At 42.9% G+C, this 13,023-nt stretch overlaps 1 long non-coding RNA gene across 1 annotated transcript; it reads left to right on the top strand.

Moving 5' to 3' along the window:
* The first annotated feature begins 10,428 nt into the window (after positions 1 to 10,428).
* On the top strand, positions 10,429 to 11,646 carry LOC143138367 (uncharacterized). The gene is made up of 3 exons (XR_012990177.1): positions 10,429 to 10,689; positions 11,163 to 11,217; positions 11,505 to 11,646. It is a non-coding gene; the product is annotated as an uncharacterized LOC143138367 (long non-coding RNA).
* The last annotated feature ends 1,377 nt before the right edge of the window (positions 11,647 to 13,023 follow it).

Below are 13,023 nucleotides of genomic sequence, written 5' to 3'. Positions count from 1 at the left end.
CTATTGGTCTGCCCGAGACGGGGCCCTTTCGTCGCCGGAGAATTGGAGGCGGCGAGGCGAAGCGGGAGCCTGGGCGGCCGCGCCTGGTTCGCTCCATACTGGAACTGGGAGCAGTGCGCGGACTTTTGGGTGGGAAAGAGGGTGGGGGCCCTCTAGTGTGTTTGTTTTGTGTGGGTTGTGACTTTTGGGTGCGTGTGAGAGGCACCGTGCTGTGTGGGCGCCAGTTCTAGTGGGCCTGTTGGCCGGCGCCTTTAAAAAAAAAAAAAAAAAAAAAAAAGGTTTGTTGTGCTGAGTTCGATAGCATGGCCATCTCGGGGGTCGTGCTTTCGCTGAGGCCGCGAGGGAGTGGAACGGGCCGGGAGCAGAGCAGGACGGCTCTGCGAGGAGGCAACACGAGGAGGGACGCCGAAGACGGTAGCTGCAGCGGGAGAGCTCAGCACGGTCCGGTTGCTGCGGAGTCGGTGCCTGTCTGTCCTGGTCGGTGAATCGACGGAGCGGAGTGGCGTTGGTACAGCTACATCTGACCCCCCTCGAACCCCGGTGCTTGGTACAGTGTCGACGGTTGGAAAGGCCACCTAGGGCCCCGCCAGGAGAGGAGGAGTGCCGCGGTGACACACCGCGGAAAGTGCAGCCTGAGGGCGGCTGCTGAGAGGGAGCTGGTGACGAGCGGGGACGGCCACGTGGCTGCTAGCACGCCCGTACTGGTGTGCACCTCACGTGAGTTGGCGGTACTGTCGCACTGGACTGAGTGGCGGGTGACGCGTGCCGACGTTAGCATGTGGCTTGTTGGGGGAGCTGTGTAACGTCGGTGTACGAGACATTGCGTAGTGTTCTCCCACGCAGGGCATGCTGGGATGCGGGAGCGAACATTTGGGGTTTATGTCGGTATTTCTCCTAAGTTATAAGTCTAATGTTAGCGTCTTTATTGTGACATGTTTCCTTTTTAGTTCTCCCTCGTGTGTGATCCTTTTTGTGTGGGGGGCTGCGTCCTCCCCTGTATGTGTAGTGTGTGTGTCTGCTTGACCTGCTCCGTGTGTATTGTGTTCTGGGTCTGTGTCCCTGCTCTCGCTCACGAATAAAGCTTGCATTGAACGAAGCTCTGTGTCCTGAAACCTCAAAACGTTACGTTACAATACTTACACTTACTTGACCAGCAGTTGTGGTGGAAATGACGGTTTATTTCGGAAAAAACACGATGTTAAAACGCTGTGGTCTTATAACATCTCTGCACGACAACCAACATTAATAAATATTCACACTAAACTCCACCCGACTCCACCCATGGAAACTCAGAATCTCAGAAACCGTATATATATCTGGTAACACCCTAATAAATGTTATCAAATGGTATAGGTTCTCTGCGAGTTAACCCAGCTTTATTCTAGTAGGCCTACATCGTAGATGATTGTGTTCATGGCAATTCACACATTATCGATGGGAAAGTAGCCTACATCACATAGGCTACAAATACACATTATCTGGGTAGTTATAAAGTTAACTCATTGAATGCCGCGCTGTTTTCGGAAGCTTTGGCCCAGAGTGACAGCAATCTTGATCATTGTTGATGATTTTTGTAGAGCCACAGCGTATTCTATGTTATAGCTATGGACACATACTATGGCTTGTTTGAAAGGTGAGACTTTAAGCTCTCAGTGGGTACAGACCGTTTGTCTACATGCCTCTGTTCCTAAGAAATCCCAAGCTAAACAGTGGCTAGTTTTCATCAAAATCCCTGTTTTATTTCTAGAAATGGAGATGTAGCGTCTTTGATGAAATCCTGTAAAGTTTCCGGGAAGTGACCTAGCGAGACCTGGCGGGACTGCCACCTACGCTACGTAGCAAGTAACTGCTACGCTAAACCCCCACTAGCTAGCGAGCTAGCCATCAAGAAACCAAGCTAAACACATACAGGACTCGCAATAAAACGGTCGAGCAAACACATTGTTCAAGAGACTATCAAATCACATTACAAAAACAAAGTTCACCCAAGGGTAGGCTACTTACAATTTCAACAGCAACAAAGCCAAGTCGGAGTCCGTTTTGCGGTCTTCTTAGAAATTACAATCTGACTACATTTTCGAGGCGCGTTACATCCGGATGTGTTCGGTCCGCGACCAGAAAGTTGCATATTCGTTTTTTCTGCGGAGAAGCACTAGGGGAAGACGAAGCACCCTCCAAACGACCCAAAAAGTGTTGCAGAACCATCAGAACGACTCTCAACCTGCATAATTAAAGAAGCCCTATGCAGGTCTGGTTATTCCTTCGCTGTTTCTGGGTTTTCGCCTGATTTGGGCTCGCATTATTCACGACATAGCTCCCCCTGCAGCTTCGGTAGCAAGTGACTGCTACGCTAAACCCCCAATAGCTAGCGAGCTAGCATCAATAAACCAAGCTAAACACATAGGGCTCACAATAAAACCGTCGAGCAAAAATCACATTACAAAAACGAAGTTCACCCAAAGGTAGGCTACTTACAATTTCAACAGCAACAAAGCCAAGTCAGAGTCCGTTTTGCAGTCTTCTTAGAAACTACAATCTGACTAAATCTGACTACATTTTCGAGTATTTCCGCCGAGTTACATCCGGATGTGTTCCGACCGTGACCAGAAAGTTGCATATTCGTTTTTTCCGCGGAGAAGCACTAGGGGGAGACGAAGCACCCACCAAACGACCCAAAAAGTGTTGTAGAACCATCAGAACAACTCTCAACCTGCATAATTAAGGTAATCTTTGCTAAAATTGTTGCATAGGGCCTCTTTAAGGTAATTTTTGCTAAAATTGTTGCATAGGGCGATTCCAGTAGAACTCTCATGATTTCTGTCCGACTTTGAAAACAGACCAAAATCGTACAATGTAAGGCAGCCATTAGATGCAAAGGCATAAAGGGCAAGACTTGGACCACAAAAAGGCGCGATATTTCGAGAAATTACGGTTTATTGGTGGTGCAGATGGGCGAGGGAGACGCAGTACCCAAGTCCAACCGCAAGCGCCTCCTTTCCTCTGATTACTTCTGCCATTATTCTCCCTGGTTTTTAATAACTTTTGGAAGTTGATAATACTCCAGATGTTTTTCTCGGTCTGACCTATTGGTACAACCTAAAACACGGCACTAATTAGCCATTTTCTTTGATGACGTTCGGGATATACTTCAGTGCCTAATGCTTTCTTATGGTGCGAGTACCGCCAATATGGCGACGTCCGATCTGATTACACACCATGCAAACCCCTTATTAGAGGTGGGTCGGTCGTGAACGAACTAGTTCGTTCGAACGGGTCTTTAAAATGAACAACCTGAACTGGTTCGCCTTTCCAGTTCTTGTTCGTTCTTTCGTTCGTCGCTGAATCACACTGACCTAGTGCTGCTGTGAATGCCTATGACCCAGCTTCCTAAGGCGAGCGCCAAACCAATCGTATGCTGTTGTCTGTATTGTTTCTAAAACTTTTTCATCGAATTAGCCAATGAGGGGCATGAAAGCATACCAACCGTTTCCATGAAAAAAAACAATGAGACTAGTTGGAGAGCATACGATAAAAAATAACGATAATGGTTTACATTAACAATTCCATTTTGCATTTTCAATATTGGCATTTACATTTAAATATCTGTCTAAATGCTGTCTTTGTATTTTCTGTGTCATGCCAGGTTAATAAATGTCTCTTCAATCTGTCTCGTTCGTTTGTTCGTTCTCACGCCAAGACCCCCCCACCTGTTTCACTTCGGCCTGTCGTTCTCGTTAAGTCAGTCACTCATTCTTGGCTAGAAGCAGAGTGATTATGGCTCTGTAGCCTAGGCAAAATGGGGACTTACTAACAATATAATCTTTCTGCCAAGCCTTTAAACATGTTTGTCGGCATAGCCTACTGGGTCTTTGTTCCTTTATGAATGAACACATTTTTAGAAAAGAAATTAGCTGATCTAGCCGTAGTCTACTCTATTTACCTTCAATATGTCAATTTAATGTCAAGGTGAATGAACACATTAGCTACTGCTGTTTTGTCTAAAAGTACACATAAATCATGAAGTTGCAGCTATATATTTGCCGCTACAATTACAGTGTTGTGTTGACCGTTTGCACAAACGAGGAGCTGAGAACCTGCATTCCATGATTCACCGCTGAACTATGTTGTAGGCATGTAGGAAATGCGACTGAATGAACGAACGAACGATTAGGAACGAATCATCTTGGCGAACTGAACGACGCAAACTGTGTCATGAGAACGAACGACAAAATCCACCTCTACCCCTTATTCCTCCCGTCTCCTCTCCTCGCTCGTTTTCCTGTCAGGCACTGAGTGAGTCTCTTCACCATAGTAACTTTACTCGACTTTATCAGAATGCACACATTTCACTGGCTGAGTAGCAGCAAGCGAGATGATGGTTCCTGAAGCTACTTAAGTAAATGCTGTAAATCCTAACCTACAACATTTAGCACAGCTTTGAAATCTTCTGTGAAAATCTAAATTATTATGGTCCGGGTCCGGATAGGATAATGTCAGGGTCCGGACTCGGACTGTGGTCCGCCATTTGACAACCTTTAGCGTAACGAAGTTTAGCGTTTGCAGCCATCTTGAATTTAGTCACGATAAGTCGAGCGACGAGTAAGAATGAACAGGTATGATAAGGGATCAAAAGGGAAAAATAATTCCGTGGAAATGCATGGATTCCAGTTTCTTCCAGTAGCAGCAACTGGAATGTATGCATTTCCACGGAATTATTTTTGGAATCTGATCCCTTATCATACCTGTTCATTCTTACTCGTCGCTCGACTTGTCGTGACTAAATTCAAGATGGCTGCAAACGGTAAACTTCCTGAAGGTACTGTCTGTATAAATCGTCTTGTAAGTAAACTACCAGTGCTTTTTCAAAGTTCTCAATGTCTCGTTTTAAATGTCAGGGCCCTCAAAGTCTACCAATGAAGTGTGGAGATAGATACATGGTGTAAAACAGTGATTTATTTGCATGGCTAGCCCGATGCCGAAGCACCACCATTGAAAAAGCTGTTGGTAGCATCGGCTAACTAGCGCCAGATTTTGGAGTGCAGGGGACAAGCCAAGATGGGCTATGAGACATACGTTCACACTCGGTATCATGTTTCAACCCTCTTGCTACATCTGCTCTGGTTCCCCTTCCCTCATTCAGACCGACTAGCTCTTGGTCCTCTAGAAATGCTTCCACCACACTCCCATTACTATCAGTGTGTGAACCACCCCAAAGTGTGCTGTGAGCATTAAAGTCCACACACCAAACTGCCTTGTGTGTTTCTCCACCCCAAAGTGTGCTGTGAGCATTAAAATCCCCACACCAAACTGCCTCGTGTGTTTCTCCACCCCAAAGTGTGCTGTGAGCATTAAAATCCCCACACCAAACTGCCTTGTGTGTAGGGTTGGGTATCGTTTGGGTTTTATCCGATACCGGTGCTAAATCGATACTTTTAAAACGGTGCCAGTGCCGAAACGGTGCCTGAACCGGTACTTTTTTTTAAAAATGTTTTAAATTAAAATGGTCTAAAGCATGAATTGCTTTTTTTTATTGATAAGACAAATTTGAACATGAAATTGAACTGTTATATTCAATTTACTATCAATATCTCATTAATAATATATTTAAATGTTAAAACAGCTTGCCATGCATGCACACACAATAGTAAGCTCTGCTTTCAAGTTTACCCAGTGTAGGCGGTTTGCCATAACGTTAAATGTTAAAACCGCTTGCCATAAAACTGCCAGGCCATGGACAACGACGCAAGCAAGCTAATCTAACAGGGACTCTACTTTCCAGTTAATTCAGTGTGTTCCCAAATGCTTCAAGAAATAGTCACGTCTTAACCCATAACACGCAGTAGTTTTGAACATGTTAGTCTACATGTCGGTGTTGAAGTGTTTAGATTCCCAGCGCTAGGCTAGTAGGCATTTTAACAGCAACTATGGCTATGCGCTAACACCAGTCAGCTGAGTTTAATTAGCGATAACGTACGGAGATGGTTTCGTAGCCTCTTTGACAGCTCAGTGACATCAGGTATGTAACCTACATATTTATGTTTTTGCCAGCTAACTTTTAACATGATCTTCATATTCATTGTGATGCTATGGGCCTCATGCACATGAAAGATTAATATTATGCCATTATGTTGTTTAACACACCGTGAAATAAAGTTGTCACCTTACAACTTTGCTGATAACATTTCAAATAAATGTCAGCGCATTAGCAAGGATATTGTGTAACGTATAGGCTAGCCTACTGTTGATGTTGTTTCATAGCCTTTTGCTTGTGTGTAGTTAGGCCCACTGCTAGATTTTGACAGGAGCTTGCGATATCGCTTTAAAGTAAGCTACTTGGGCTCACGCAAGCTGTCAAACACTGTCCACTCGCCTGTGTGGTGCACCCCTCTGGTTTATACATCCAGTGTTTATCATATGTCAGCTAACTGTATCTGGATGTGTTACTATCAGAGCAAGACGTTAGAGATGGCGCATGACATGCAGTCATGCCTCCTATAAAAAAAATTAATTAAAAACGCTAATAATAAATTAATAATAAATAAATTAATAACGCTATTTAAGCACCGAAATGAGGCACCGAAATCCATGTTGTTATTCGATGCAGTTACTACCGTTTGTGTCGGCACCGGTGCCATATTAGAACCGTGTTTCGGTGCCCAACCCTACTTGTGTGTTTCTTCACCCCAAAGTGTGCTGTGAGCATTAAAATCCCCACACCAAACTGCCTTGTGTGTTTCTTCACCCCAAAGTGTGCTGTGAGCATTAAAGTCCCCACACCAAACTGCCTTGTGTGTTTCTTCACCCCAAAGTGTGCTGTGAGCATTAAAATCCCCACACCAAACTGCCTTGTGTGTTTCTCCACCAATTATCTTTCCAAGTGCCTCTTTATTTAGCTTCCCACATGGATTATAATAGTTCACTATCCTTATGCTTGTATTTCCTATCCATACTTCATCTGCAATCGCCTCAGAGTCTTTGCTAATATTTATAATTCTGTAGCCTATTCCATGTTGAATAAACATAGATACACCACCTCCAGTGCCACTTTCCCTGTCCCTGCATATAGCCACATGTCCATGAAGTATAATATCTAAGTGAGGCCTAAAGCCATGTTTCTTGCACACAGATGACACTAGGTTTTTCACTCCTTTCCTCAATGTACTTTTTAAATTCCTGCCCATTAGAGCAGAGACTCCAGGCATTACGCTGCAGAATTGCTAAAACCATTATATTATTATAGTAAGACTCTCCACAAGATGGCTGCAAGTCTACGATCTGACATAGGTCACAAAACAGGCTGAGCTTAAATAGCAGAAGGGAGGCCTCTGATTGAATGAACAGCAAACTAGGGACAGGGAGAAATCAATTGCAACAACAATGAGCAAGGCAGGTGAGACTCAAACGAGGGGCGGAGTTCAAACTCAAAACAAAGGCACATGGAGTCAAAAACAAGTACATGGCATGCAATGCCACAAGTGTCCAGCAGGGCAACCAGAGTCCTTAGGCATGGAGCCAAATACTCACAATATCTGTACATGTTGTTCATACATTGTTCATATTACAGAGCCTTTTCTGATTTGTGGTTGGACAAGGGCCATTCCCCAGAGCAACTCGTGGTTAAGTGCCTTGCTCAAGGGCCCAGTGGTGGAAGGTACTCCATTCCAATCTCCATTTTGGAGATCCAATCCGCCCTGCCCCGACAATGTGTCTAACATCCACCCGAACCCGACCCAATCCGCGAATTTCTAACTTTAACGATAAGTAGGCTTAACGTGGTTGCATCAATATCATGTAGCCATGATAATGTCACTTTACTTCACAAGACATTCATGTAGGCTAACAAATTAATAAATGCAGTCAATGTATCCCTGTCTAAAACAGTCTAGGCTATGTTAAACTGCCTATTAAAATGGGAAACGTCTGGACTAAACAAAGTAGCCTAGCCTAAGTGACCCTTCACCTCTTTCTCTCTCTCTCACACACACACACACACAGGCGCGCGCGCGCCCACTCTCAAACACATGCCTTAACAAAAGTATAATGCCGATATTACTCTTCTTGCTGACCATCACATAAGTTTCGATGGTGTAACCTGTCCTAAGTGCTGCCGACTGCAACTTAGAGAAAACACTCCTAAAACGCAACCACAAAAAAATAAGAAGACCGGGATGATTTTGGCTACACAATATTAGTCCATGCTATAGACTAATTAAACTAAACTTAATTAGCCTACAATCTAGTGTAAACGTCGGGGGAGTGTCAATTCAATTCAATTTCAATTTAATTTCACTTATAGAGTGCCAAAATATTACACATGTCTCATTGCGCTTTACAGAATGTTAGACAATCAGAGAAAAGAAAAGAAGGCCCATGAGTAACAGGGGCGAGGAAAAACTCCCTAGAATTGGAGATACATATAGGAAGAAACCTCGAGCAGATCCACGACTCAAGGGCCTGACCCATCTGCCTAGGGTCAGTTACAGAACAGTAAGGTCTGTTTACATGATAAATGCATAAGTTATTCAGATGTAGGGAATAGAACATGATGTTTAAGGCCATCTGAGATGTATGTTACAAGAGGTGGGATGGTTACATATCCGGTATAATAATGCATTAATCCTATTCAGTGTCAGAAGAAAGTTCAAATAGTCCAGTGTAGGAAATGGAATTGTCCAGGGGGATTAGGAGTTGTCATAGGGCAAGTAGTGGGTCGCTAGGCTGTACGGGCCAGGAATCCGGACAGGGGGGACAGCAACAGGCGATGATAGGGCAGTCGTAGGGATGGGACTTCAGGTGAGATGAGGACCAAACACACAGATTGCTGATGACTGGTGATGGTATACCTCACAAGTGAGGTAAGGGGGTTAGAAAGAGAGATGTAGAGTGGATTAGTATTACTATAAATCAAAACTAGATGTACCGCAGAGCGGTACAAAATATGACCGCCGCCCAATCCAGCACATTGTTTCCACAAAAATAAATCACGCTGAAAGGCATATGATTCTAACTGTCTCACTAAATTGCATTATCCACACTCAATTCTCACTGGTATCTGCTAGACCAGTGTTTTTCAACCTTTTTTTTGTGCCACAGCACACTTTTGACACTTAATGTCCCACGGCATACTAACATCCTGTGTAAAGAAAAAATAAACATACCATAGCCTAAAATTTCAAATAATACACAGATATATCCTTATTATGGCTTCTATGCAAGACCTGCTCAATAAAACAAGCGCCCTCTGTTTCATTTGTAGGTGACTATATCTAATTTAATTGTTGTTATGAACTGGATATGTGATGATTCTGTGAATACTGGATATGGGACCCCCGTTGTACAAAATGAGTGCATACCACAAATAGTGCAATCATACAATCAATGAGAGCATGTGGTTATAAATTCTTTGATGCAACAGTTGCTTTTCTGGACCAGTGAGTGACATTTGGGTAATTTTCTGTGGCACACCTGATGATCTCTCACGGCACACTACTGTGCCCCGGCACAGTGGTTGAAAAACACTGTGCCCGACAACAAGTACCAAAACATGATTAGTTCATAGATTTCACATGTAAAATTCATTTTATACAACGCCACCCCCATCTTGCCTGTTGATAATTCTGAGAAATTCTTGAATTGTGTGCATGTGTGCGTGTACATGTTTATGTTTATGTGTGTGTGTGTGTGTGTGTGTGCGTGCTTGTGTGTGTGCCTGCGTATGTGCCTGTGTTTGTGCATGTGCATGCATGCTTACATATGTCTACTGTGTGAGTATGTGTCATACGTATGATTACTGTGAATGTATGTGTGTGCGTGTGTATCTGTTTATGCACATGTGTGCAAATGGAATGGGTTAACATGACAAACATACGGAAAAAATTGGTCATCCTAGGCCCTACGGTTCTCAAGATATTCACAGAAAACTCTGTTGGTGTACGGTCACTAAATGTACACATACATTTTGTTATTGTAAGGCCCCCCATGAACGAAAGTTCACGAAACTTGGCATGCATTCGGAGGGTGTCATAATGATCCTACACTTTCAATTTCGTGCAGTTTTGACCGTGTCAGCCAGAGATATTGTGATGAAAACACCTAATTTTTTGCTTTTTAATTTTTAACTAGGTGGCGCTATACATGAAATAAGTGGTAATGGGATGGGTTGACATGGCCCCTTAAAGCTACATTGTGTACTTTTTTGAGTTAATTCTTAGCAAAAACCCATTTGTTCTTTCAAAAATACGTGCTCATTCATGTGTAATTATTTCCACTTACTAATCAAAGTATTCTCGTAAGTGTAGAATCTGCTATTCCAAATACATACGCGCGAGTCGCGCAAATGGCTGAATCCATGTTGCGCCTCCATCTTTGAAATACATTCGCCAACGAGGGACATTCCTGGAAATTCAGCTCCGCCTTTCGCGCTTGTAGGCAACACTCATTGCATGATCAGTCTACTCGCGACTGCCGGCAGATTTGAAAGTCTGTTGAAAATGGAGGATTACACCTATTCTCGAGGACATGAAAAGGAGTCGCCAAGGAAGCGAAAAAGATAATTAAAACGCCAACGCGACCGGAAAAACAACAGACCAAAGTCAATATTGGAGTGGCTTTTCTAAGATGGAAAGAGCTCGTGAGGAGGAGCAAGGATTTTAAAAGGGACGCCGAAATTGCCTGCTTTCTCCTCGACAGGTAATTCGGCCTATTCGTGTAAACATACAGTCTATGGTGTAAATTCGAATTTTATAGTTGCTTGGCTTAGTATAGCATGGTTGTCCATAACGCTAGAATGACGTCTGGGATACTTTTCCTCGCGTCGATGAAAAAGGATTGTAACATAAATCTGCTATGACGGATCACAGGCAAAGGGCACTAAATTGTAGTTATTTTTCATTGCTTTTGCTTTGTAGCCTAAATATATCCTAATCTGATAATGCTAGTGTAGCCAATTCCAAGGGTGACGTTCACATCCTGAGGCCTGTCCTGTAGTCTTATTAATTGTAGACGTAGCCTACTAAATTGTCTGAACGTTTTTCACTGCATGAAAACAATTGTTGATTCTATGTGATTGTTGTTTGATAACTGAAAGTATATTTTTAATATCTTGGTGTTTACCATTTTATGTACTGTTATATGTTGTGAAACGCTCTGCTTATTCATTTCAGATGAGCATCTTGGCGCAATTGCAGAAGCCCCTGAAATTGAGAACCTTGAACAGAGGTAACCCATCAATGCTCATAATGTCTATACCCAATGACATTCTCTATTGTATATTTTCATGATATAAGCATTTATATATATTTTTTACAAAGCCTACATGACATGAGCATTGTGGAGGAGGATGTGGACGAAATTCAATGGTTTTGTTATGTGATGCACGTGCATGCCTTCATTGTAACCTTGCCTGTAACTCAGTCTAGGCAAAATAGCACTATACAGATTAGTAACAATATGTTGAACTATATAAAATGGCGTGTATGTCTAACGACACTGCATGTCTTCCACAGGATCAGCTTTCCAGGAGACTGCAAATTTAGAATGATGGCCCACGTTGCTTCAAAGGCACCATACAAAAAGGAAGGGTTCATGTGTAAATACCATAATTAGTTAATTTCTGTAAATAAATATATTGCAAATAACATTGTTGACCATGTTACTGTCATTTGGTGTTTCAAAATGGTAAATTACCACAACTCCTTTTTTAATTATAAGTTTGTGGATGTAATGTATGAGGTACAGCATGAACAGTCTCTTATCAATTCTAAAAGTTTTTATTTTCATGAAAGCAAAATATAGCGATGTACCGGTGTAAAATAAATTAAATACAGTTTTAAAAGGAACCGGCAGTACAAGAACACTAATACAAAACTATTTACAACAACACAACATTACAACATTATAGGAAGGTGAAATAAATTCCAAAGATGTCCCTGAGGGTCAGGGAATTTATCCCTTATCCTACACACACAGCTTGGGATCACTCTTCTATTACCCTGTCCTAGAGACCCATGCTGCCAGAAAATGAAATGTCTGTAGGTAGCATATCTGAACTCTATTGTCATCACCTGGCTCTCTTACATGGCCTAATGCTGTGATGTCTGTGATGTACTGCCTGTGAATCTGGAGAAAACCTTCATCTAGGCAGTGCTGTGTGTAGTGAGGCAGAAGGCTCACACAGGTGGCAGGGTTTTGTCCACAGCATTTTCTCTTCTGATCGATTGGCATGTCTCTGCAGTGTGTACAACTACACCAAGGCATCCCTGGCACAGGTGGGGGGACGACATGTCTGCACTGATGCATCAAACACCAGACCTGGCTGCCTCACTATAGCAACTGTGTGGTGAGGTTCCTGTGCTCTTGCAGGCTCATTCCATCCACAAGTCTGAAGAAATAAGACACAAGAAATAAGATCAGATAGGCTTGTTTAGGTAGCAAAGTTAGATTGTTAGCAGAGTAGTAGTAATAGTAGCCTACTCTGTGTCATTTTTCAAGTGTTCACACAAAATGATGAATACTATGTATGTGTATGGACAATGAAAAGGTGAAAATGTTGTGTAACATTTTCTATAGACCATAACGTAATTGTGTGTCGTGATTTCACTGGGAGACAACTCGCATCATGCAGTTGACTGGCAACAGCTAGAAATTGCTACAAACAATTGAGATACAAACAGGCAGGGAAGCTACACCAAGCGCGTAACTGAAGCGTTCCGTTCACAACGCGTAAAATCAATTTTAGATGAATGGTCTATTTTTTTTCTGGTGTAGTGGCAGCAGACGCAACGCAAACGAACGTGCCTGGTGCAGCTTCCGAGCTAATTTCGGTGTCATTGACATTGATACTGTTCAGAGAAATATATTAAAAACACAAACCTCCGTTGCTTCTCTCCTTTGTCTTTGAAGTTCTTCCAGTCTCTCCTCGTCATCTTTTGGAGTCTTACTTTTTCTTTGCCTAGGAGGTCTCATCGATCCTCTGCCACCGGCTCTTGGCTTTTCTTTACCTTTCCCTCTTCCTTTACCTTTCCC

This window comes from Alosa pseudoharengus, unplaced genomic scaffold (genome assembly GCF_046254945.1).
Source record: "Alosa pseudoharengus isolate Yale_2024_CS ecotype anadromous, Long Island Sound unplaced genomic scaffold, YU_APseudo_1.1 YU_APseudo_1.1_scf_21, whole genome shotgun sequence".
Classification (NCBI taxonomy): Eukaryota; Metazoa; Chordata; class Actinopteri; order Clupeiformes; family Clupeidae; genus Alosa; species Alosa pseudoharengus.
Note: the sequence above shows the minus strand (reverse complement) of the source record. Positions and strands in the feature narration are given on the sequence as shown.